This window comes from Sinohyriopsis cumingii, chromosome 5, assembly GCF_028554795.1.
Source record: "Sinohyriopsis cumingii isolate HCF-2022 chromosome 5, ASM2855479v2, whole genome shotgun sequence".
Lineage (NCBI taxonomy): Eukaryota > Metazoa > Mollusca > Bivalvia > Unionida > Unionidae > Sinohyriopsis > Sinohyriopsis cumingii.
Window position 1 is genome coordinate 89,863,367 of NC_142965.1, and position 25,462 is coordinate 89,888,828.

Consider the following 25,462-nt stretch of genomic DNA (forward strand, 5'->3'; position numbering starts at 1 on the left):
GGCCCGTACAAGGTCTGTTTTACCAAGTGTTTGGGCCCCGATAAAGCCCCGTACAAGGTCTGTTTTACCAAGTGTTTGGGCCCCTATAAAGACCCGTACAAGGTCTGTTTTACCAAGTGTGTGGGCCCCGATAAAGGCCCGTACAAGGTCTGTTTTACCAAGTGTTTGGGCCCCTATAAAGGCCCGTACAAGGTCTGTTTTACCAAGTGTTTGGTCCCGTATGAGGGCCCGTACAAGGTCTGTTTTACCAAGTGTTTGGGCCCCTATAAAGGCCCGTACAAGGTCTGTTTTACCAAGTGTTTGATCCCTATAAAGGCCTGTACAAGGTCTGTTTTACCAAGTGTTTGGGCCCCTATAAAGGCCCGTACAAGGTCTGTTTTACCAAGTGTTTGGTCCCTATAAAGGCCCGTACAAGGTCTGTTTTACCAAGTGTTTGGGCCCTATAAAGGCCCGTACAAGGTCTGTTTTACCAAGTGTTTGGGCCCATATAACGTATCTAAAAGACATATAAAGGAACGAATGAATGCTTGGATTAATAGAAAGATGAAATAATTAATTGACTAAAATAAATACACAGAAGATAATAAAAAAAAATTATAAAGGTACCTAAGGAAAATAAAAAAAAATTATGCTATATGAAATTAAGGACAAATTACACAAATACAATGAAACCAAAAAGAAATAATAAATGAAATTGGAAAAATAGAAATAGAAAAAAAAAGACAATAAAATAAAGAGCATGCAAACGAAATAAATTTTAAAATTAATAATTTAAAGAACAAAGAAGAAATACACATAAAATAACAATGTCAGAATGTCCATTTAACTGCATTGTTTCTCCGGCTTCTTTTTGAAACATGAAGTTTAATTTCAGTGAAGGCACGACCCAAAACATGTTTTCAAATTCTGATCTTGATAGTCGTTCAAAGTATAAATCTTGCATCGGTAAACAAGTCTCAACCAAAATCATCATCTATGGGAAATTTATACTAAAATCCCCATTGTTTTCGCACTTTGGGGCAGAATTTGCATACTCCATTCTTAACTACTACAGTGAATTGTCTTCAGCGAAACAGTATATGATTAACATGCATAGCAATGAGATATATGACAAGTCTGCCAGCAAGTTCTATGTTTGCCTAACGAGGCAGCGAGGGGAAGCAGGCACAGAATCCCTTTGTGCCTGAAAACCATAGGGGGAGGACATGCAGTAGTCAACTATTAGGTTGCACATATTTAGGCTAAAACATGTTCAGAGGTGAAATCCGGGGTCCCCCCTTGACATTATGTGCGTACGTCCATGATAGGACACCATAGTTAATTGTACTGCATTGCATTGCACTGCATTACATTGTATTGTATTGTATTGTATTGACAATATTTTTTTGGCTATTTTTGTAGTGGTGTTCTGAACATGTTGCTTTGGGGAAGGAGGGATACAGAAAAATGACCTCCTAGATCAATAAAATGTTGATCCGAAATAACAGGGATGTTAGTTTTGACGCATTCTGACAGTACAAGTAGCAAATAGTCAATAATTGTATTGTATTGTATTGTATTGTATTGCATTGTATTGCATTGCACTGCGTTGTATTGTATTGTATTGTATTGTATTGTATTGTATTGTATTGCATTGCATTGCATTGCATTGGATTGTATTGTATTGTATTGCATTGCATTGCATTGCATTGCATTGCATTGTATTGTATTGTATTGTATTGTATTGTATTGTATTGTATTGTATTGACAAGATTTGGTAGGCTATTTATGTAGTGCTGTTCTGAACATGTTACTTTGGGGGAAGGAGGGAATGACATAGTAAAACCTCTGAACAGAAAACTTTATATTCATAAAGAAAAAAATAATTTAAATAAATTATCCAGATCTTATTTGATATATATGCTGAAATATATGTACCTGTGCATTGAATATTGTTCATATTTGCATGTTTCCCAGTATAGTCACACATAGTCATTCATGTTAAATATGTACGAATGAGTGTGCGACGATAATTGGTTATGTGCATTGTCTTCTATTTTTTAATTTTTTTTAACATAGCCGATTACAAAAACTGAGGACCACATGGCAGATGGGTCAGCCACGACCAAGCGTGTTAACCTCGTTAAATATAGTTTATTATTATTATTATTATTATTATTATTATTATTATTTATTATTATTATTATTATTGACGATAACAAGCATTTCATAAATTATATTGCCGTGATATGGGAGGTAAGTTGTAATCACTATGCACCGTGGATTGGCTTTATAATCTCCCTTGATAAAATATTGCCATGATGTCCCAGAGTCCAACATGCTACATTTTCAACATAACCTCAGCATTTTACTGCACCATATAAGCAACAATTTGCAATATATACCAACATGGAAAGTAGAAAACACGATGTGATTATTTTGGTTTCGAGTAAATATCTGAGATGTAGTTTATAAATATGACCTCAGCGTGATGACGTAGTTAAGAAAGCCTATCGGTCTGTCAGAGCTTTCTCATCCATTCCTGCGAAAATAAAATGACCATATCTGTGAGACTGAAATATACCCGGGTGTATCTCGACGCAGTGTAAATACTGAAAAATCATAAATTTTGCTAGGCAGAAATTTATCCACGAGGACCACTTTGGTTATTTCTGCAATTGATTATAGGATTACCCCCCAATGAAATATTCGTTAAGTCGTACCTTCTCGGTCAATCCTTGTTTCGTAATTGCCGAAGTAGTCCAAATGTGAACTCTTGACATACATTTGAGCTATGACTTGTTGGGTTGACCCTGAAGTTGCGAATGATCGATTGTGAAGCAAAAGCATCCATTTTAATACGTCCATCATGGTATCAGTTGGAACGCTATAAGAGAATGCATCCCACAGCAGACAGATTATCGCCATTATTCACCTCTTACGATGAACAGGAGTACAGACTGGTCCTATTCTACATCCCCACATTACATATATATATATATATATATATATATATATATATATATATATATATATATATATATATATATATATATATATATATATATATATATATACATACATACACAAGGCCAACAAACAAACAAACAAAAAACAAAAAAAAATTAGCGTGCAGCACACAGAAAACGGATTTGAAACGAGGTCTACAACGTTCAGTCATGCCGCAGTTTACAATCACAGGTATACGATTTAATGTACGCGTATAGATTTTGTTTAAGAAAATAGGCAGACAAATATTTTGTATGAGTATGTTTCTTATACAACAATTTTATAGTTGTCAGAATATAAATAAATTATGAGATAAGGGATATAGAGTATAAGAGCGGGATATTTATTGAAATGGGAGGTAAATCGTGTGAAACTGAAACATCAGTCTTAAGAAGATTTTTGACTAGCAAGTAAATTTTTTTAAAAAACTACTTGCCAGAACTGCTTTAACATTTTATGTCGTCTAATAAGCCCGTGTAGACTAGCGTGGCGTGACCTTATGAAAGGCACTTACTCCAGTTACCTCGGCACTGCATAATCTACTTGTGTTGCTGTGTCATCAAGGACAAAAACCAAACCAATCCCAATACTACTACATCCGCTAATACAACAGTAATTTCCACTACTACTACTTATACGACATCCACCATTGCGCCATTACTACTTCTCCTCCTCAAGCTAAAGCAAGCGATACATGAAGATAATTAAATTAAGTAGGGTTTTGGGATATACATCAAGATTTACATAATACTTAGTTTCCCGAAAGTGAAACTGAAACGTTGACAGGTCTTTGTGGCGCCTGTAAAGTTTTCTTGGCAATAATGCATATTTAACCCTCCTCCCTTTATAGTACCAGAATCTGAGTATATGTATAAACGAAATAGTTTTCATTTTTTGATAAGGTTACCTGTTTAAATTACTTCAATTCAATATTATATTATATTATATGATAGATGATATTTGTGATCAAGTGCGATAATTTCAGGCAAGAACCAATCAAACGCTTGTAGAACAATCTGATATTATATATAGTTTTGTAAGTCAAATGGCTAAAGATTATGGAAACATTTTCCATCAACATGATTAAGAGCACAGCTTGTGATTTGTAAATCCGCTGTTATACTTTTCAACAATCGGATAACCTGAGTCGTGGATTAAAACACTAGTTTCAAAGAGCTTGATGCGATTGACTTTGTAATTGATTTTAAAATGCTCTTTTTACTGCACTGTCTTCCAGTAATGACTCCGAATCTGTGAACTCTATGTTAACTTTGAAAAAGTTATATTAAATGTTATAGACAAACATGGTCCAATAAAGCAAATGTTATAGACACATGGTCCAATAAGCAAATGTTATAGACACATGGTCCAATAAAGCAAATCTTATAGACACACATGGTCCAATAAAGCAAAAGTTATAGACACACATGGTCCAATAAAGCAAATGTTATAGACACACATGGTCCAATAAATAGCCATGTAACAATCATTACCTTGTATGAATAGAGCACTAAGGTAAGCTTTATATGCTAAATATGTGTTGGTTACAAAATATATTCTGTACAGATCATGCAAAGCCTGGAAAAACGTTAGGAAGCAGAGAAATTTGGTAAACAAATTAAAGAGCTTACGTTTTAGAGAGATCCGCAGGGGGCACAAAATCTAGGCACTTATGGTCAACTTTGAACCATATTTTTATAATAAATGTTCGGTCGGTCAAGATAAGATTGTTCTCGCTGAAGGTACAAAAGTTGTAAACAATGTTAGAAAAATAATGCGAACTTCAATAACTTTTCTGTAATTGTGGCATTGGAATGGATGTTTATTTTGACCCTTTAACCCACCAGCATCAGTGCTATTAATAGCAATAGTAACATGGATACAGTCTTTGAATTTAAGCAAATTAACAGTGAAGAAGTGCATAAAATGATAAAAAGTGTAAATTTAAAGAAAACCACTAAAGAAGGGGATCGTATTTATGTGAAAAGGTCAAAAAGCTGAGTCACCAATCCTTGTGCCACATATTACAGATCTAATTAACAAAAGTATACAATCAAATAATTTTTTATGATCATCTTAAGGGAGCTCAAGTAGTTCAGATTTTCAAAAAAGAACAATTTTCCTTGATAAGAAAAATTATCGACTGTCAGAATTTTGCCCTTATTGTTTGAGAACTCAATTGAGACCCAGTTAGCATCCTGTTTTGAGAACAATTTTAACGGACATTTAGATTTTTTCGTAAAGGTCATGGATGCCATACCAATCTGCTACGCTTGTTTGAGGACTGCTGAAAGGCTGTCGATGAAAACAAATACGTAGCTGCAGTCCTGATGGACGTATCCAAAGCTTTTAACTCCCTCCCTCGTGATATTCTGATTTGCAAGTTAAAGGGCTTATAGTTTGTCAGATGACTCAGTGGGGATCTTACTGAACTAGTTGTCGAATCATAAGCAGCAAATGAAGCTGGTGTCCTGAATAGTTGGTCTGAAATTCAAAAACGAGTTCCTCAGGGATCTATGCTTGGACCACTACTTTTTAACGTTTTTATCAACGATATTTTCTATTTTATTAGATATCGCTCCTTATATAACTATGCCGATGATGACACTTTGTGCTTTTACTCGCCGGATTTTAATACTGATTAACACAAATGAAGCAGAGTCCAATATTCTGATTGACCAGTTCACTGCGAACAAAATTCAACAAGTCAACCCAGAAATGTTTCAAGCAATAGTTGTGAGTAGAAGACATTCATAAGCAATATTGCCATAAATTGTGACGAAAATAAAAAACTGATTTGCATAATTACAAAAGACGCAATTAACCTACCTGCTAATGTACAAGGAAATATAATCAAGTTGTTATAATAGTTATCACCATCCGGACTGGAAAATTTGTTTATCACTAATACAAGCACTATTTAAATGAACCTATGTATTATATTTTCCTCTGCTCTTCTAATGATTACTGTGGAAATGGAATAGCCATTATTCCCAGATGTCATCTGTTTCTGGAAAACACTCCTGTGTTTAGTTTCAGGAATTTTAATCTGAAACCATGTCGCTGTGAAAGTCAGTATTATATTTATTAAGGTTACATTCTCTCTTAATTGGTCAATCAGGAAGTTTATTATACTTTGGGTTTATTTTTCTTTCTTCTTTACATTGTTTCCTAATTAAACGTAGCTAATCCGACTTGTTGTAAGAACAAAATGGTTTTGGAGGGTAAAGCAGAACAGCGCGACTATTCGGAACATTGCAAATTCAGATTATTTCCTTATTTCCTCCTATGTGACTTCTATGACAATGCACTTCTAAAGAGAACGCCGAAACTAGGCATAATTTCCGTGTTTGAGTTCTCAGAAATGCATTGCTACCAGAGCAGATGGGAGTAGTTCTATAAGAATGACGACGCAAATCTTAAGGACTGGGAAACTGATTGATAGGGGAAAAATTCAAATAAATCTGATCTTAACATTCCTTAAAATACTTTCGAGAAATTTGTTTCACGAAATAGGCCATCATATTAAGTTCCAACCATTTCATTTTCAAGTTGGGTTCGGGTGTCAGTTTTTGCTGCGAGTTTTTTTCCAACCCGGATAGTTTTGTTTCTTTCATCTGAAAATAACTTTATTTAGAAGAAGAAAAAAAAAATAAATAAAAAAAATCCTAGTGTAATATATAGAATTAATTCTTTTTCTACAAATCAGAGCATAACAATGCTCAGCCCCCTCCCCCCATTAAAAAATTTAGTAGTCTAGTATATGTTGACATGTTTACAAAATATAACCAACTTATTTTCTCCATCTGTGCATTTCAACTAATACCAACATATGGAAGGTCAAAACCATGGCGAACATTGTTTTTTTTTTTCTTTTCTTCTTTCTGATAGGAAATGCTAGAATCCATAACGACTTAAGCCTGTACTGAAAATAAGGCACGAACATAAGCATGACATATAGTGGGATTTTTTTCCTGATAGGAAATGCCAGAAGCCATAACGACGTAAGCCTGTACTAAAAATATGGCACGAGCATAACCATGACATATAGTGTTGTTTTCCGATCGAAAATGCTAGGATCCATAAAGACTTAAGCTTTACGTATATTCCATCCTTAAAGAAGGAATTATTGTTATGGCATACCGCTCATCCTGATTAAGAACTGCATTCTAGATGGCTGACCATTTCCTTAAAACTGTCTGCGTTAAACATTATTTGTGGTACCTTTCATATTTTGTTTAGATTAAGCAATTTCGTTGCTAAATTATCCAAAATGGGTCGGGAAGCAGGTTTTCACATTACTAGGTAAACTCATGTTCATATAAATACAGCGGTACGAAGTAATTAAACATGAAAAACACAAGAAAATAAAAACAAAGACAACAACACCCCCACCCCACCCCAAAAAACAGTTGACAAATGTTCGCTTCTTAATGCATACGCATACAACAAAGTCCATCCATATCTCCTCTTGAATGATTCTGTAGCGATTATAGTTTCACTCTTATAACCTTCAAGTGCTTCCTTAAAAATCGTTTGTGTAAATTATTTCACACTTGAAGTTATGTATAAGCTGCAAGAAATACTGGCTGAGTACCAAATTGCTACTGCAGTTGTCATCAGCATAAACAGTGCTTTAGATCAAAGGTGTTGTCTAGCGATATTGTATACAAGAAAAGGAAAATGCCCTGTAATGCATGTACCAGTCCATGCACTTTCTTTTTCGATGCACAAACTACTAACGGTGACATATTAACCCATGACACTGAGTTGTATTTTTTTAAATTAATTAATTTAATTGATTAATTAAAATGTACATGCATGTATTATTTGTACACCAATAAATAACGCAAGTTGTAATTAAAAGCGTACTTATTCAGTTGCTTAGAGAAAAATGTAATAATTTATTAAACCTACATTTTATTTTGAGAAAATATATAAGATTTGTAAATTTCAATGGCTAAGCTTTGTGATATTATGCGAATTTAAGCATACGCAACATCCATATACTGTGAACATGTAGAATTGAAAACCTACGTGATTTGATGTTACTTCCCCATTTCTAAAAAATGACCGGCCTTGCTAGTGGGAACGTCTTTGAAGTACTCAGTGGTCCAATTAAGAGTCCCTAAATTTGAATCGATACATCTCTTTCGAGCTGTATATGTGCAAAGGTAGCAACTTGAAAGGATAGTACGGTTAGTATGAAAAGTTAAGACAACATAGCAATATGTTTACTTTGTACTTACCAAGGTAGATCTTATTTAAACGCAGTCCTGTTTATGAGGTGTACTATTTCAATGCGAATATAACATATACCACGTAATATATTGAAAATATTCGTTTTCCACTGTAATATTACCGAAATAGCACTCCCATAAAGATGAAAATATACAAGTATTTGGCAAATATGAGGCCGTCCAGTTAGTACGTATGCATGGAGGTGGAAAGGGTAACCCAAATGCATACGCTTGCGTATGGGGGTGGTCTACGGATAGGTATTTACGCATAGGAAACGGAAGGGGGGGGGGGAACCTCGATAATAACTTTTCTAATACGTAACCTGTTCGACTGGGTTCAGTCGTTGTTTGAATTTTTAGCGGACACTAGACAAACTGTTTAAAGTTTCGCAGCTTATTTCTTTGATGCAGCCAGACATTCAACGTCGGTGGACTATCTCTTTTATTAAACACGTTAATATTATTAATCCTTTATGATTTCTGCGTGGATTAAATACAGGTCGTTCTATAGAATTGTGGGGGTGGGGGGTGGGGTGTCAAGCGTACGTGCGTAGGTGGGGTGTGTGTAAAAAAGTACGTATGTGTACCGGGGGGAGGGTAAGCTACCAAAGCTGTCAGGATTATTAAAAGAGTAGTAGTAAAGCCATGACTATAAATCATCATTTGTAGTATACAACCCATTATTAAGCAATGTTTACATGTTCAGACCATAAACATATAAATCCAAAGGTTTCTATTGTTTGCCTTAGAACAGTGTGGAAGGAGTTGCGGATCATTAGGTGTGCACGTGTACACGTACGTGCAGTATTCATATAATTTACGACAGCGCGTTTTGAATCACACCACGTGGTCAACCGTGGTCGGAGACTTACCTGGGCAAAGCAATTTACTCTTTGCCACAACACCATATAACCTTTAAGGTAGTGATGTGCTGTAAAACTACAAGACCAACCCAAACAGAGTATGGATTGGTATAATTAAGAACAGTAGTATATATGCTTGTAAACAGACTGAAATGAAAGCTTACTCCCGGACCTTGCAAGCTATTTGTTCTGAAATACCGTACACAGGAAATACAGGATACACGATGGTAATTCAGTTTCTATAATAAATCTGTAAACACCATAAGTTGTACAATTTTTTTCTTAATTTCTAAATACTAACGACTAACTATATATCTCACATAAAATAACTATCATTGATGTGTGTTTCTGTTTTGAGAAAACTATCTATGCTGCAGCGTTTAGAAACTACACGTGCCTCAAACTTGTATCAATTATATACCTTTCCAGTGGCAGTCCTTCCCTATTTATATCACACTCACACTGGAGCAAAGGTCAGTCCATTTTTTCTGCCTATACCGCCCTCCTCCTAGTAGAAAAAACAAGCTGGCTGATTCTGTCATTTTGGAGCAGTTTCCGAATCTCCTGAACTATGGAAATTCGATAGGTGGCAACCTGATTATTCTTGGAGATTTCAACTTTCACTTTGGCTGTCCCGGAAACTCAAATACATCAAAACTCATAGATTCCATTAATGTTTTCAACCTCACACAGTTATGAGTGACCAACCCACCCATAAACATGGTCACATTTTAGACTGGATTCTTCAAAGACCTGATGATAACATTATACGGTCCTCCCTGGTATCCCATGACCTTACATCTGATCACATCTGCATTATATGCCATCTTGACGTATCAGTCCCTAACCCTGCACCTTTATCTGCTACTAAGAGAAATCTCCGTATGATAAATAGAACAAAATTAATGCACGACATCCAAGCTAACCTAACAACTTGCTTACATCCTACCGCAAAACAACTCGATAACTGTCCGCGTTCATTACTTGACAAACATGCCCTATCTACCAAGTGCAGAGTATCAATTCAAAAGTGTTCTCCATGGTATAGCAGTGTTAGGGACCAGCTTCGCACTGATAAAAGAGACCGCCGTAAAGCTGAGAGGCTCTGGCTTTCCACCAGACTTACTATTCATAAGCAAATCTATGAAGTCGCTAAGAAGAATGTCACAAATATAGTCCATGCAGCGAAATCAGCCCACTACACTACTAAGATCATGGAAAGTTCCAGCTGCAAAGAGCTCTTCGAGATTACTAACAAGCTAATGTTAAGGAACAAATCAACACCACTTCCAACTACCTTCTCTCCAGTCAACCTTCCGGACATGTTTGCAAATTTCTTCCGTGACAAAGTACAAACCATTAGAGATAAGCTTGACACCACAATTTCAATTGACTCGTCGTCACCGTACAGTTGGGATACAGAATTTGAGCGGCAACCATTAGCAGCATTTGAACCTGTCTCTATGGATTTCGTACGTACATTCGTGATGAAGAGTGCACCAAAGTCATGTGAACTTGATCCAATTCCAACATCATCCATTCGATCCAGAATCAAACACAAAATTTGTTCTCTGTGCTACATTTCACTGTCGGACTCTAGTCCAACATACCTATCTGACCTCATCCATGTGTATACACCGGCAAGATACTTACGCTCCTCTTCTGACAATCGTATACTCGTTATTCCCACTATGAAAACAAAGTCATATGGACAGCGTTCTTTTGCATACCAGGGCCCAGCAACGAATTGCCCACTAAACTTAGACACAAAGACACAGTGATCACATTCAAGAGGGCTCTCAAAACTCACTAATTTCGACAGCAAGAACAAACTTCCTACCTGAAACATTCTCAGCATGTTTTTTTTAATATTTTTTTATGTTTTTTCTAATTTCATGTTGTTTGTTTTTGTGATAATATTATTATGTTTCTTATGTTATAGGTGTTGTCTAATGTTGTAAAGCGCTTAGAGCTTCTAAAGCTCTATACAAAGTCCTCATTATTATTATTATTATCTCCCCTGTCCCTTACTTTTCACTTCTTAATTCAATTATTTACCTATATAGGTAATATTCTCACAAGAATGTAAAATGAGCATCAGTGAACGAAACAAATACGTGGACAAAAGCGACGACATGGACATCTGCGCGAAATGTCATATCCCCCCACCCTTTTTTATGAAAAAAAAATTCATGGTGCATTATGGAATATATCCCTTTTTGGCTATGCCGCCCATGAATGACGGTACAAAACCTATTACCAGTTCTAGCTGGCGTGATACATAACGACAGCAAAAGAATAAACGAATTAAAAAGAACTAATTATACTTAAGTACACAGGAAATAGGGATAAATTGAAATAGCGATGAAACTTTGTGGATATCTCTTCAGAAAATATTGTTTCACAGAGTTTTAAAAACAAGATCTGCCTTGAAAACATAAAACAATTAGGAACCAGTCAGGATCTCTGAATTCTATGGCGAGATATAAATTTTAACATATCATAAAATGCACTTATAGTTCAGCTTTTAACAAATACCGTTAAAATGTAGTCGCAGTGCAATACATTTCAATATTACCCAGGTGAAATCGTGAACATTCACAAATTCGAACCTTTGGAGTTTCGATAATTATGTTATCATTATATCCTTGAAAAAGAAATGGATTATTTACAATCACACGGAAAGATTAGTAACACTCCGAATCTGGAATTGAAAAACGACAGTCCGACCAGACTCTAGTTATTGTATTATTGGTGTTCCTCTTATATCTATGCTATTTACAATCGTATTATACATTATTCAGGCAAAGGAAAAATATCACAGGATGATTTAGTTCCTCGTCTTCTATCCCACCGAGTATGTTACAGGACACACGGTACTAATTATACGGAAGAACTGTGAACCAGTCTAGAAATGGGTGAACAAATAATAGAGTATATACCCGTTTGGTGGTCGATAAATGGTTAATATGAAAATTAAATTTTTTGGTAAAAATATCTTTTGAGAGCTTATCCTATATGTAATTTTTAAAAAAATATAGACAAATTTCTACTGATGCAATTTTAGCATTCTTACAGGCTTGACTCAGGAGTACTCAATAATGAAAGTAGCACCTGTTTCATTTGGTGCAGAATCAATAACATGTTTTTCATGCACATGTAGTTTCATGCACATGTATGTAAACAAAATGCTGCGGGTCATATGGTGTTCTCCACACATAAGCTTGCACCAAGGTCAGATGTGCATGATGAATTATAGGTCTCATCATCAGCACCCAGAAATTTTAAGTTATTGAATTTTGAATATGATGGTGTTTCCATATGTTTACTATTGGAGTTGAATTAGTGCTGTGTGTCCTACAAGTCAAGGGTTTTAGTACTGATGTAGTCACGTGATGTATATCCACATACAACAGTGCCTGTAAACATGTTCAAGTTTCACTTTAGCTATCTATAGACCCAGCCGGATGTTAGCTGATCTGTTAAACAAACTGTGAAGGTTCCTCGTTAACAATTTTATAAAGAAAAGGGAGATGCATCGTGAAAAAGAGGTCGTATCATTTTTAGATTTGACTCAAGGATGCAATCAGAATAGACTTGATAATAACACAAAACAGGTGCAATAGCAGTTTGCGTATTCCATTACAATAAAATCATGTAGCATGAAATAAAGTATATAAACCTACCTGTGTCTTCATCAACGTGGAACGAGAAATTTCTGACCTGTTACATATACGTTATATTTAGCCCTAATCACACGCGGTTTTCCCGAGTACATGTATCTTAACTTTCTTTGATCCTGTTTAGACACATGTCGCCGAATTACCAAGAATGAATATCCGTAACTGTCTGTCTATATAAAATATGCATTCCCCCACACACGTACCTGCTTGCATGTTACATACATACATACATACATACATACATACATACTTGCATCCATATATACATGTTGAAAATGAATTCGTAATTTATTTATCTAATTAATCAGTTTACAGTTGAAATTACAGTGGTGTTCTGCGCCATGTAGCCCTTATCACGCGATATTAATTACTTATTTAATTAATTAATTAACTAATTTGCAGTCTAAGTGACACTAGTGTGCGTGCCCCGGCAACTCGTCTAGCCCTTATCATTAAAAAAGGAAATGCTGTTGATGGAAAAGAAAATAAAAAAGTCTCTGTGTAGTTGTTGTTGTTGTGGGGTTTAACGCCATTTTTCAGCACACGATAGGCTATACATGGCGGCCAGTATTAATGGTGGAGGAAGAATCCGGGAAAACCCCAGAAAGAACCACCGATCCTCGAGAAGCTACTGGCAAGCTTTCTCACATACCCACATTGGCTGAATCTTAGACTCGAACCGCCGCCTCTGTGTAGTAAATTACTTGTACAAATATATTGATCTGATTGTACTGATAAGCAGAACTGCAGGTATGCCACTCTATTTCTGCCGGTCAAATCATAACAACAAAAGAAACCTTTTGTGCAAACTGACATGTAACTTTTTCTTTTGAATTAATTTTAGTTAAATTAAATTGTGCATCGTCCACATAAGATTTTTTTTTTAATCTCTTGATATTTTAAAACTTGTAGTCGTCAATAACCACATTCATGGTGGTCGTCAAGTAGATACATGGTTCATTATCTGTGTGATTTACAAAGTCATATGCTTTTCAATTTACCCCCGCTCTCCCTGAAAAAAATAACAAGAAAACAAAAATCCAGTTTCAAAACCCATTGCAGTCTTTTCATCCCATTGCCTGGGCCGAGGACAGGATTTGTGGCCCTAGGAGAAATTCTCCAGTAGGCCCTTATGAATTGCAAATATTGACGGCGGAAGCCCCTATCGATGTGGGACCCGGAATTGTGTCCAAGTTGTCCTACTCTGTCCGCGGCCCTGCTCACCTTCAGTATACGTATATCGAATAGAAAATAAATTGATAGGACGTTATTTTCGTAGAGGAATTAGTTGGGATTTTTTATAGTGTCAAAGAAAATCACACAATCTGGAACTAGAAATACAAAATAAACGTCAAAAACTTACTGGATGTTAATATTAAAATCTAAACTCGCAGTTTTTAGAGCGGATGAGGAAGGAAATGATCCACTTCTCTTTAATTACGTACAACATATACCACATGAAATGCATCCATCCATCCATCATACATACATTCATACATATGGTAGATCATTCGAGTCAGCTTGCTCTGTGACAAAAGAAATAAATACACGAACATACACAAAAAATATTCAAACTTCACTTTTCACATTCTTTTCTTCAAATTAGCCACCGATTATTGTTAAGTTTCCTTTTGGTTGGACACCTTGGATTTAAAGACTATAGTCGAAACCTGTACATGGCCAAAGGTATGATGATGTTGTTTGTGAATACAATGGATATTTAAATAAGGTCTGCAAGTTACGAAAGGTAAAATTTTTAAATATTAGTGCGTGGTGCTGTATTCAACAAATTTATTTATTAGCGAACATAATGTCAGTGCATTCTATCAGAGCACCAGTCTAAATGTTCGTTTATTAAATGCCATTTTGTATTAGCATTTCGGTATGTTGGTCATATACTGGCAGGTTGCACCTTTAACCGCATGGCGGCTTTTGAATCGTCTGCCTCACAGGCAAATAATTGATACCGGGATATAGCCGAAACCCATATGCAGCTGAATCAGGGCTCCTTCGAGGATGTGGCAAAATTTAGATGCTGTACTCTTTTAAGATGTCTTTCATGACAGCGGATTTATGCGCCGGTGCGTTGTCGTGCGGCAGATGATTAATTCCAGTATCAATGACGAGTGGTTCGGTAGTATCCCACAAATTTTGGCACCACTTTGGAGGCATAAAAATGCCGACTGACACTGGAAGTGTCAGGCAACGGGTACCTGGGCGACTGGGGCTTTAGCATGTACAAATAATGATCATAAAACTGACTAGACAAGCTGAATCATCTGTGCTTCGTGTCTGTGAATTTCATCAGATGCGGTGGCTTGCAATCAAAATTAAGTTGTTCAAATTTAAACACTGTTCGTACATAATCGAAACAAAAGGAGCACACACCATGGAATGGATTGATAAATAAGCGATGCTCCAGTGCCGGTTCGTGTTTGCACAAATATATTTCACTCAAATACACCTGTAAAGACTTCCCTCTGGTACAGAGTCATACTTTCGATGTTAAACTTAAAAAATTATCATTTTCGGCCGATGTACAATGCACCACGCTATTGGTCATTTGGCACTACATACTAAGGGAGGCAGCTCATGAAATCCAATAGATGTCAGTAGGACAAAGCACCAATATATATGTTCGATCCGCCAAGGTGTTATCAAATCGGAACCTTGGCTAGCGAAGATGAGTCTGAGTACGACGATCGATTTAGAGTCTCTTTTAGTTTACCTCGATCCAGCTTTTAATATTTTCTCTAGAATCAGATTGAAAAAAACAATATGTATTTCATAACAATCTCATTCAACCATCTCTGGTCACTCTTTTCATATTGGCGATGTCATAAAGCGTTTAAAGCTTGAAATGGTCGTTGAACATATTGAAAACAGCTGACGAAGTGATGTCGGTGATAATTGAAATATATTTCACTATGTATCGAACATCGTCATATATTTCTCTCGTCACAGCAGCCACTTCCCGCTCACCAATCACAGAAAGCGGTTTTTCAAAAAGTGGGTCATCTGCGATGCATTTGCGACCACCGTATTCTGGTTCGGAATAATGTTCCACATTCTATACATTCTTCCTCCCCACCCCTCCCTCACGCGCCTGTCTTATTCTTTGAATCTTCAGTTTAAAATGTACGGCACTGAGTTGCTCTAGAGACTTTTAATGACCGTTTTAGATCTGAATATTTTTCTTTTCCCAGGCCATTTCATGGGCACGGGCTCTAAGTCAGATTGCATAATTTTTTTAAAAAAAAAACATGTTATCTACCTACCTGTCAGCATGCAAGGTTATATAATGAAGTTGTATATGTAGTCATTTACTCGATGGACAGGAACATTTGTTCATCACTTTAACAACGGACCCGTGTATTCTTGTCTCCTTTAAAAGATGTTTCTATATTCAGTCTGTTGTGGAAATGGAATAGAAAATATTCCCATATGGCATTTATTTCTAGAACACTTTTCAGTTTTAGGAATCAGATGTATTTAATATGGAACTAGGTCATTGTTACATGACTATTCTATAAATCATAAGGTCACTACGTAACTGAATCAGTCAAGCAGACAATTTATTACAATTGGGAATGTTCTACCTTTTCTTCCTGATTGAACTTCATTTCTCCATTATGTTTTTTTTTATATAAATGGTTTGGAGGGTAGAGCATGACAGCATGACTGCTCGGAACAGTTCAGAGAACTTCCTTCATCACATAAAAGACAAGACACTTTCAAACATAGCGCTGTAACTAAATTTAATTTCCTTGTTCGAGTTCTCAGAATATGTCGCTACCCGAATTCTACATAACGGCTGTGTATAGTTCTACAAGGATTGTGAAAATGTTAGATAGGGTTAAAATTTAGGTCAATCTGAACTTAACCTGCCTTAAAACACGCCGTAACAATTTCTTTTATCGAAATAGACCAATATGTTATATCTCAACTGTTTCACTTCTGTGTCGGTTGGGTTTGTGGTTGGTCTGGGAATTTCATTCCAACCAGGGCGGTTTTATTTCTTTAATGTCAAGATACGTTTTATAAAAAAAATATAATGATTTATAGAATTAGTTTGTTTCCCCTGACAAATGAAAGATCAACAATCCCCAGCCTTCAACCCTCATGGAAAATTAAATGATCAGTCCCTTACGTCTTGAATTATTAACAAAGTTACCAGCTTATTTTCTTCGTTTATGTAATGAACTAATAGCATTTTTTCTGATTTCGTATAATGTTGATAATACTGACGAATTTACAATTATCTGCATGGTCGTTCTTAAAATAGTCAACATAATTCAACAAATATATATTTGTAAGTGCACAAAAGTTGAAGTATTGTCCACATGTACGCATTCGAAAATAATAAAAGAACATCATCGTCTTTGCAGAAACCTATTGTGTACCGGAAGTATTTGGAAAGTTCTGTTTTCCAATAACTTGTAAACAAAATAAACTACCATACATTCTCGCATATAGGTGGAATCCAACTGTAAAAAAAACATAAACTCTGATCTGCCTCTGCATATCGCTCCCTTAGACGATGTCTATGATATTTGTTATACTGATTACTCCTTAAAAAACTGCACGGATTTAGATCTGACGGCGTATTATTTGACATAAGAACTGGGCCTGTGCAGTTTGCCGATTGGACACGACTTATAAGCGAGTACAGACGGGTATTAATAGTTGTGAGGACAAAAAAGAGCTAAATCCAATAAATAGTTTTGGAATTTTCCAAGTACTAAGTTATTTTCTATTTTAATATCGTGTATGGGTTCATTCCAGATCTTTTCCCGACATGTTTCATCTGTATACAACGATGTGCTATATCTGGTGAACAGCTGGTGTCCAGGCTGTTTGTCACAGAGAGATACAGGTCTGTTAGATTAAAATATAGTTGCTAAAACGTAAATACTGCCACAAGCAAATCATGCCACTAGCATTGTTGGGGGCTTCATATCAGTCGCACGCGTCAGTACAAAGGTGACAGTTGTGCATAAGTTAATACACACAAAGACTACCCATATCATTTCTTCAGTGGTTGCTGTTGTTGTTGTTGTTGTAGGGTTTAACGCCATTTTTCAGCACACGATAGGCTATACATGGTGGCCAGTATTAATGGTGGAGGAAGAACCCTGGAAATGCCCAGAAAGAACCACCGACCCTCGAGAAGCAACTGGCTTCTTCAGTGGTTCGATAGCGATTATGTAGGTTCACTGTTATAAGCTTCTGGTGCTTCCTTAGAAATCGTTTGTGTAAATTATTTCATTTCAAAGACTTTATGAGCTGTAATAAATATTGCTGAGTCCCAAAGTGTGTAACCCACCTTAGTAATAAAGACATGATTCTTCTTCTTTATTATTATTATTATTATTATTATTGCATCTGTCTTTCATGCTGTATTTTGTTTAAACAGTGAATTAGGTGTAAGGGTTGCCCTGCAACATTCTGTGCAATATAGAAAATAAACTGTAATAACATCTTACGCACACTATCTTCAATCTTTAATTGCACAAACTGCTAATGGTGAGATGTTGACCCATGAGACTGTCTTTTTTTTTTTTTTTTTTAAATGTAATGTTACCTTATTTGAATAATCTGACTATCCATGGGACCGCCGTTACAGATCACTGACTTCACACGTCTATCCACGTGAGTTCGAGTCTCGACTCGGTCAACGTGGGTATATAAGAAAGCTTGTCAGTAGCTTCCCGTGGCTTTGTGGTTATTCTAGACGCTTTACCGAGTTCCTCCACCAAACATATCGGTTGCCATGTAAAGCCTATTATATGCTGAACAATGGCGTTTAAGCCAAAAACATTATTTTAAATGATAATGCAATTTGTAACTAAAAGTGAACCTATGTATTGGTTAGAGAAAATTGTAGATAAATATTTATATCAATTTAAACAATTCTTTTGAAAGCTAAAGATGTATAAAGTTGCAGGTGCAGTACATTTTGATATTATTCTAATATTGAGTGTATTCAGCAATCACTGTGAAAAAGTAGAACTGAAGCCTACCTGTAAACGTGATTAGACGTTACTTCTCCGGCTTACATGTGGCAGGCCTTGATTAGGGTCAAGGATCAGTATCCTAGTGATCCAATAAGAGTCCCTAAAATAGAACACACGCAATTCATAGTTAACAATTCGAAATGATGATATGAATGAAAATGCAAGAGGAACTTACACTATTACGAAATGAATCCAACATAATCCGATTTTAAAAAAAGAGTTCTATTCATGTCCCAAAAATTGAATGTTCCAAGTAAATTTCATATCCTCGAATGTATGTATCACAGTGCCATTGTCCAGAATGACTTTGATTAAGTCACAAGAGTTCCAGAATAATATTTTAGTCTAATGAGCGTATTGTAGTTCCAATCTATAATCCTAACAAATGTCGCATCTCAGATTAACTAAACACAACATCTGCACACTGATTTCAACATATGGAATAAGAATCCGAAATGGGAATGATTCCAAAATAGGAAAAATTTGATTACTCAGTTCGCTTCTTATATACACATTCAAGAGTCTATTACGACTATATGTCGCAATATAACCCACGTGACAGATCTTACTACTCAGTCTAATATTTAAAAAATACCTATTCATGTGAAGTAGCCCATCCAATGGGAATAACTTACTTTTTCTAAAATCCCACCTGATCTAAACCCTCCAGCCATTGAGACAATTACCCAGAAGTTGTCAACAGGTTTAATTATTAGAAACTTTTATAGATCCTACGCAATCGACACTCGTAATATCCTGAAATACAATGGTATACCCAATTACAAAAAAATAGCTAATATGCTGACTACATACGATCAGTAGAGTGTACAGTTATGAATAAAAACTGCAGATAATATATGCACAGTCATGATCCAAGAGTAACAAATATATAGATATGTATAACACTATAACATTGCAGAATATTGCAGCTTTTAAGATTACAGCATGCCCAGTCACGAACTTCTCTGCTGTCGCAGTAGTATTTTGCACAAAGACTAATACATTTCTTAGGTTGCAGATTAGAGTTCCGGAAAACGTTTTGTCCCCACCCCCACCCCAACATATTATAATGTATACAGCAAACAATTTGATAAAAGTTAGTTCATTGTGTCTATATATATACTTATGCCCTACTTTTTATATATTCCCATACTGCAAAACTGTATGTTTTCATGCAAGATTGGTTGGCATCTTCAACATCATGAGTAAAGGTAAAAGTGAAAGTTGCTTCGCTCCAGGAACTGGGTTACTTGTAGATACCTTCATTAATGAAAAGATTAATCTTTAATTGTCAGTCTTAATTGTTGCTTGTCTAAACTGAACCAAATATTATATTCCAAACATTTGCACCCTCCTCTCTTATGCGTTGTTTTGTTCAACCCACCTAACCCAGCACAAACCCATTCAAACATGTCCCCAGAGGATGCTAAGTTGCCGGTGGATGGTTCAGAACTTTTAAGCACTGTTCACATATATTAACCACAAATTTTCCTATTCAAAGGTACCTGACATTAGGTACACACGCTTGCACAAACGAGCAATATTATACAACACCCGATCGCGATTTTAAATCCCACCATCGGATGAAACCAAAATTGACTACGTTGCGTGTCTTCGCGAAAGGCAATTTACTCTGCTTACCAAGACACGATATACCATTCAGTGTGTTAATGTGTTGTAAAACCAGACGAATGCAAACAGAGTAAGGATAACTATATAACTTGCAAACCGACTAAAACGAAAGTTTACTCCCGGATATTATTATATGTATATATCACAATCACAGTATATGAGTATCCTTCTGTTCTGAGAAAACAATCTGATCTGCGGCGTGTTTTTAAAAACTACATCTGCTTGAAATTTGCACCTCTCTAGTGGACAGTTTGTCCATATTACTGCTCTTGCCCTGTCCGCTATGTATCACTGTACTCATCTGCCATTAGGGTACTGCTTTCAGGTAATACTCAGTTCACAATTATTACTTCCAGGTCAGTATCCATGACTGTCGTCCCAGTATTTTAATAGTATTTTACCTGTCTCATTTTGGTGGCGGTATATATTAACGTATAGAACTCTCTAGTGGACAGTTTGTCCATATTACTGCTCTTGACCTGTCCGCTATGTATCACTATACTCATCTGCCATTAGCGTACTGCTTTCAGGTAATACTCAGTTCACAATTATTACTTCCAGGTCAGTACCCATGACTGTCGTCCCAGTATTTTAATAGTATTTTACCTGTCTCATTTTGGTGGCTGTATATATTAACGTTTCGGACATTCTTGCTATTGCATTATGGTTTATGTGTGAAACGCTCTGGTGGCCTAGTAGCGTCCACATCGGATGCGGGAGGTCGTTGGTTCGATCCCCGGCCGCGTCATATCAAAGACTTACAACAATGGTAATAACAGTTGCCTCAGCATAAAGAGTCAGTGTTACTCTTAGGACTGGTCGGCCAGGTGTCAGGATAATGTGACTGGGTGGGACATCGTGCTACATGTCTGCGGCATGATACCCCCAGTGCTATACATCACTATAAAGCTGTCACACTGCAGACATCGTAGCGATATGAATGATTTCTTTTTTTAAAGCTACGTTAAAAATCCAAAATCACACACACACTGGTTCTTTGTGTATCTTTATGCGGCAATGCACAGTAAATAGTGTAGCATTTATGCTGGTCCGGAAGTGAAATCAATGTTCTTTGTTTACAGTCTAGCTTCTGAAAATGCTGGTTAACGTATGACAAAAAAATAATTCTGAGTTCATCCTTGAAAATACAACAGATAAACGTAAGAATTATTAGGATTTGTACACAATTTTAAGTTTAGTACTGCCAAACAAATGTATTAACTAGACAGGAAAAAATTGCCATAGCCGTACAAATTTAAATTTAAAAGTTTGTTACAGGCAGAAACGTGATATTTGTTACATCTTGTGTATACTGAACTATCAAATTTAAAATGTTTTTTTTAAAAACATTTTTACTAAAACAATTAAATTTCTCAATTTTTTTCTTCTTCAAATTTTGTGTAAATGTGTTCATATTTATAGTTTCTAGTGGGTTGATGCTCACAATAATCATCATGTAGGTATTGATACACATACAAAAGTTCAAATTGTGGATAATCTTCGAATTCTGTCAAACAAAATATCTTTCAAAGCCAGAATGGTGTCTTTATTCAAAGCACATGAAGACTCCGTCCTGGTTGATATTGTACCTTTAGACTATTATGGTTCCATACATTTGTGTATGTGTTTATAATGGGGGTGATCATATGTATACCACATACTTTTGTATGGCTTTCAGCAATTGTTTATAAACATAGTTATTTGGTACCTAATGAGAGGATGAAGATGAAAACTTAACTGAGCATACTCAGGTTGTCTACTAAGTAATTTTAAACTGTCAGAGAATGAAAAATATCAACAAAACTATAGATAAATGGGATAACATATACTTTTACAAGGACTATTTACCTTGGATGCAGAAACACAGCAAAATAAAGTAAGTCGACACAAAATGCACTCGCTTTTTGTTGTTAATTATGGTGGAGACATTGACTGAAAGAGTGCGTCATTGTGGTATAACTGATATATCAGTCTAATAAAACGCCTTACTGACACTCTGTTAAGGAATTGTAGAAATCCTTTTACTTATTTATTAAATACATGTACTCTGGTTTCGGGGTTGTTGGTTTTTTTTTTTTGTGTGTACAACGATACCTGAGGGTGATTTATGTAAATTATACAGTCTTTCGAAACAGTGAGTTCGGTTCATCCTATGCCGCACGTGCGAAATGCTTTCGATGGGAAAAAACCCAATACTTCCAGCGCACAGATGATGTATGATTTCATCGTCTGTGTATAAATGCCTCACCGTAACACTAAATCTTAAGCCCGACCAAGAGGCGAGAGTGAATCAACTAATGCTTCTTATGAAGTATAACCTACAAAACAAATATACAATACCATGGCAACAAAACACAGTATTTATTTTTTTTTACTATATAATCATTTTGTCTTTAAAAACTGCTCAGGCCACTTTGTATTGATCTAAACATTTTTTTTATATATTTACTACACTAAAGAAACGACTTTCCCCATTTGAAACAGATTATAGATAGACTATAACCCAAACCAATATCTAGCTAGTGTCAGTCCTCTCACAAAACTAGGGCGCAACTCAACAATTCAAACACACAACCTAATCCGACTTTGTCAAAAGTCGCTAAAAATAAATAACCCTTAACAGGGAGCGGAAACCGGATCCCTTAACGGTGAAAGGGTATTGGAGTACGAACCCAAGTTCAAGCCTGCTGGGTCTAGGAATGGAATATTCCCCCGGAGTTCTAAGAGAATAATCCAGGCGGACTATATCCACGGATAATCATATTCTGGTTGGTTTTAGAGAGTGGCTGGGAGCAAAGAGTCCTCCCAACCAGAAACTCCACCGGTATGTTAGTCAAGGGTATTGCATTCCAGCTTCTTGAATGAATCCCCAGATAAACTTGGTTTGAGGAATATACGAGTTCCATAGGGAGTAATAACAAACCAGGACTCAGCAGAAGGGATAACTAAAACCAAAATTGATAGAACAGAACCAAGATCAACCATGACAAAAACTAGTTATTTAGCACTATTTCTTTTTTACATCAACACTGCACATCTATCATGGGTGGGGAGGGAAATAAGGCAAAACACACATTTGGAAAGTAGGGTGTCATCTCTTGACTTCAAACTAACTTTGTGCTGGGGAGAAATGAGAGACATCAACAAATACTTAAGGACTTGCACGACTTCAGCTGGAGAGGTATGTGAGCTGTTTATTAATTTCTTGTGTATAAGTTATACCTATTGTAATATACCACGTTTATTTTTGTATATTTCCTATATAGCTTCGGCTTGCTAAATATAACGCAAATATTTCATATTCTTGTTTGTGATTTAGCAAGAGATTTATACTAGCGATATAAACCTTTAGTACCGTATGATTCTTATCAGGCACTGGTAGGTTCACTTCTGAACCTGTTTATTTTATTTTTTTTTGGTAATGATTGTGTGATCTGTATAGCTTACCGTACATACCCTCATTAGGTTTTATCGTATATGCCCGTGCAATGCATAGTACACGGTGTTAGATGTTTTTTTTTTTTTTCCAGCTGATTGGAGTCGACGTGGTACCAGCTGTAGAGTTAACCGTAGAAGCTGGTCATAGCAACTGTAAAGCTGAACCATAGCAGCCGTAGAGCTCAGTTCCTTGGTCAATCAAGCAATCAGCGCCCACCAATCGGTCAGTAATGCTCGATCAGCAACACGTGCTGATCGAGCATTACTGACCGATTGGTGGGCGCTGATTGCTTGATTGACCAAGGAATTTAATGGTGGTCGGCGACTAGCAGGACTACTGACTGCTTAGATTGACCAGTGTGACTGGTAGCCAAGCGTGCAACTCCATACATGTAATCTTTTAGCCGCAGGCTAATTTTGGGGTTTGTAATACCCACTGTTTTGGGATTGTACAGATATTTCGTATGATATCTGTTCCTTTGTTTTCAACATTTTACTGTTTGAGTAAAATACTTCATCTGTTACCATTTGATTTAATTCATTTTTACTGTTTGAGTAAAACGCATCATTTTTTTCGTCGTGTGAAATTACTATGGATCATTCACCTTTGTCCATTACTGTGCAAGGCCATAGATTTGTATTTTTATCTGTTACATTATTAGGTTCGTGCGGATTAGGGTAATTTGTCCAATATTTGGATCTTATACACGCACGTATTACTCATAATTATTTCTCATTAAAATCTTTCATCATTTAACATTGTATTTATATCACCATCAAAAGTGTTCTGTTATAAATCCGAAATCCAACCTGGTTATCTGGTTACACACTCGTAAAATTACACCAAAAATGTTCAAACAGATCATTTGAATTTAACCTTTTACAATCGATCTAATATGGTTGCACGTATTTTACACGAACAAAAGTCCATATATGTAAGCATGTTTGGGGTTACAATGTCACATTCAGTACATCATATATGACCTAATTGTACCTATGGTTAACTATTCAGCATATATTTGGCTGCATGCAGTTATCCGAATGTTACTTCCATCATTGATTTGCTTATGGATGGTAACATATTTTAATTTGGTATTTTGACAAAGTGCGGCATGGTGGCATCACATTCTAAGGAATCATTCTACTTAATTGTTAACACTGTTAAAAGTACGCTTGAAATGTTTCAATAGGTCTTTTGAATTCTGTTTGCTTGATTGACCTTAATAATTACCTATGCCACATATACAAATGTCCATCCTAGTTTACAGTTTTGGGAATCAGAATTTTACATTGAGTTGATGATGTAGGTTTATCATTGTCGCTTGAATTCTCTAAATACTTATTACTGGTATGCACTAATTATTGCACTAATAAACAAATATCATCATCCTCACATTGTCGTAAACTTTGTTATATCGAACGTATATTATTAGTCTATAAATGAGATAATATGATAAACAAACTACAATAAACCTCATGCGTGTTTGGGATGAATATTAACTTTAATACATACCCAATGCTTCACTTCCGCGTGTAACTATGTCAAGTTGCTTTTTTGTCATGCACATATTTGCACCCTTAAAATCATCATCAAATCTCCA

At 35.9% G+C, this 25,462-nt stretch overlaps 1 protein-coding gene and 1 long non-coding RNA gene across 6 annotated transcripts in view; one reads left to right on the forward strand and one right to left on the reverse strand.

The window, feature by feature from the left end:
- Window positions 1–18,893, reverse strand: part of LOC149799720 (serine/threonine-protein kinase TBK1-like) — a 51,339-nt gene extending 32,446 nt beyond the window's left edge. Inside the window, exons 1-4 of one of the 5 annotated variants that reach the window (XM_089959089.1) lie at window positions 18,798–18,893; window positions 16,053–16,185; window positions 4,620–4,724; window positions 2,703–2,866 (exon numbers count right to left, since the gene is read on the reverse strand). The gene's annotated coding sequence lies outside the window, so the exon portion shown is untranslated. Of the gene's footprint in view, window positions 1–2,702; window positions 2,867–4,619; window positions 4,725–9,512; window positions 9,942–16,052; window positions 16,186–18,797 lie in introns of those variants that run through there. The other 4 variants (XM_089959091.1, XM_089959092.1, XM_089959090.1 and 1 more) reach the window with 4 other exon arrangements.
- LOC149799721 (uncharacterized) overlaps window positions 1–24,048 on the forward strand; it is a 28,286-nt gene extending 4,238 nt beyond the window's left edge. Inside the window, exons 2-3 of the long non-coding RNA XR_016421208.1 lie at window positions 17,560–17,650; window positions 23,954–24,048. This is a non-coding gene — a long non-coding RNA (uncharacterized LOC149799721). The remainder of the gene's footprint in view (window positions 1–17,559; window positions 17,651–23,953) is intronic.
- Window positions 24,049–25,462: the final 1,414 nt, after the last annotated feature.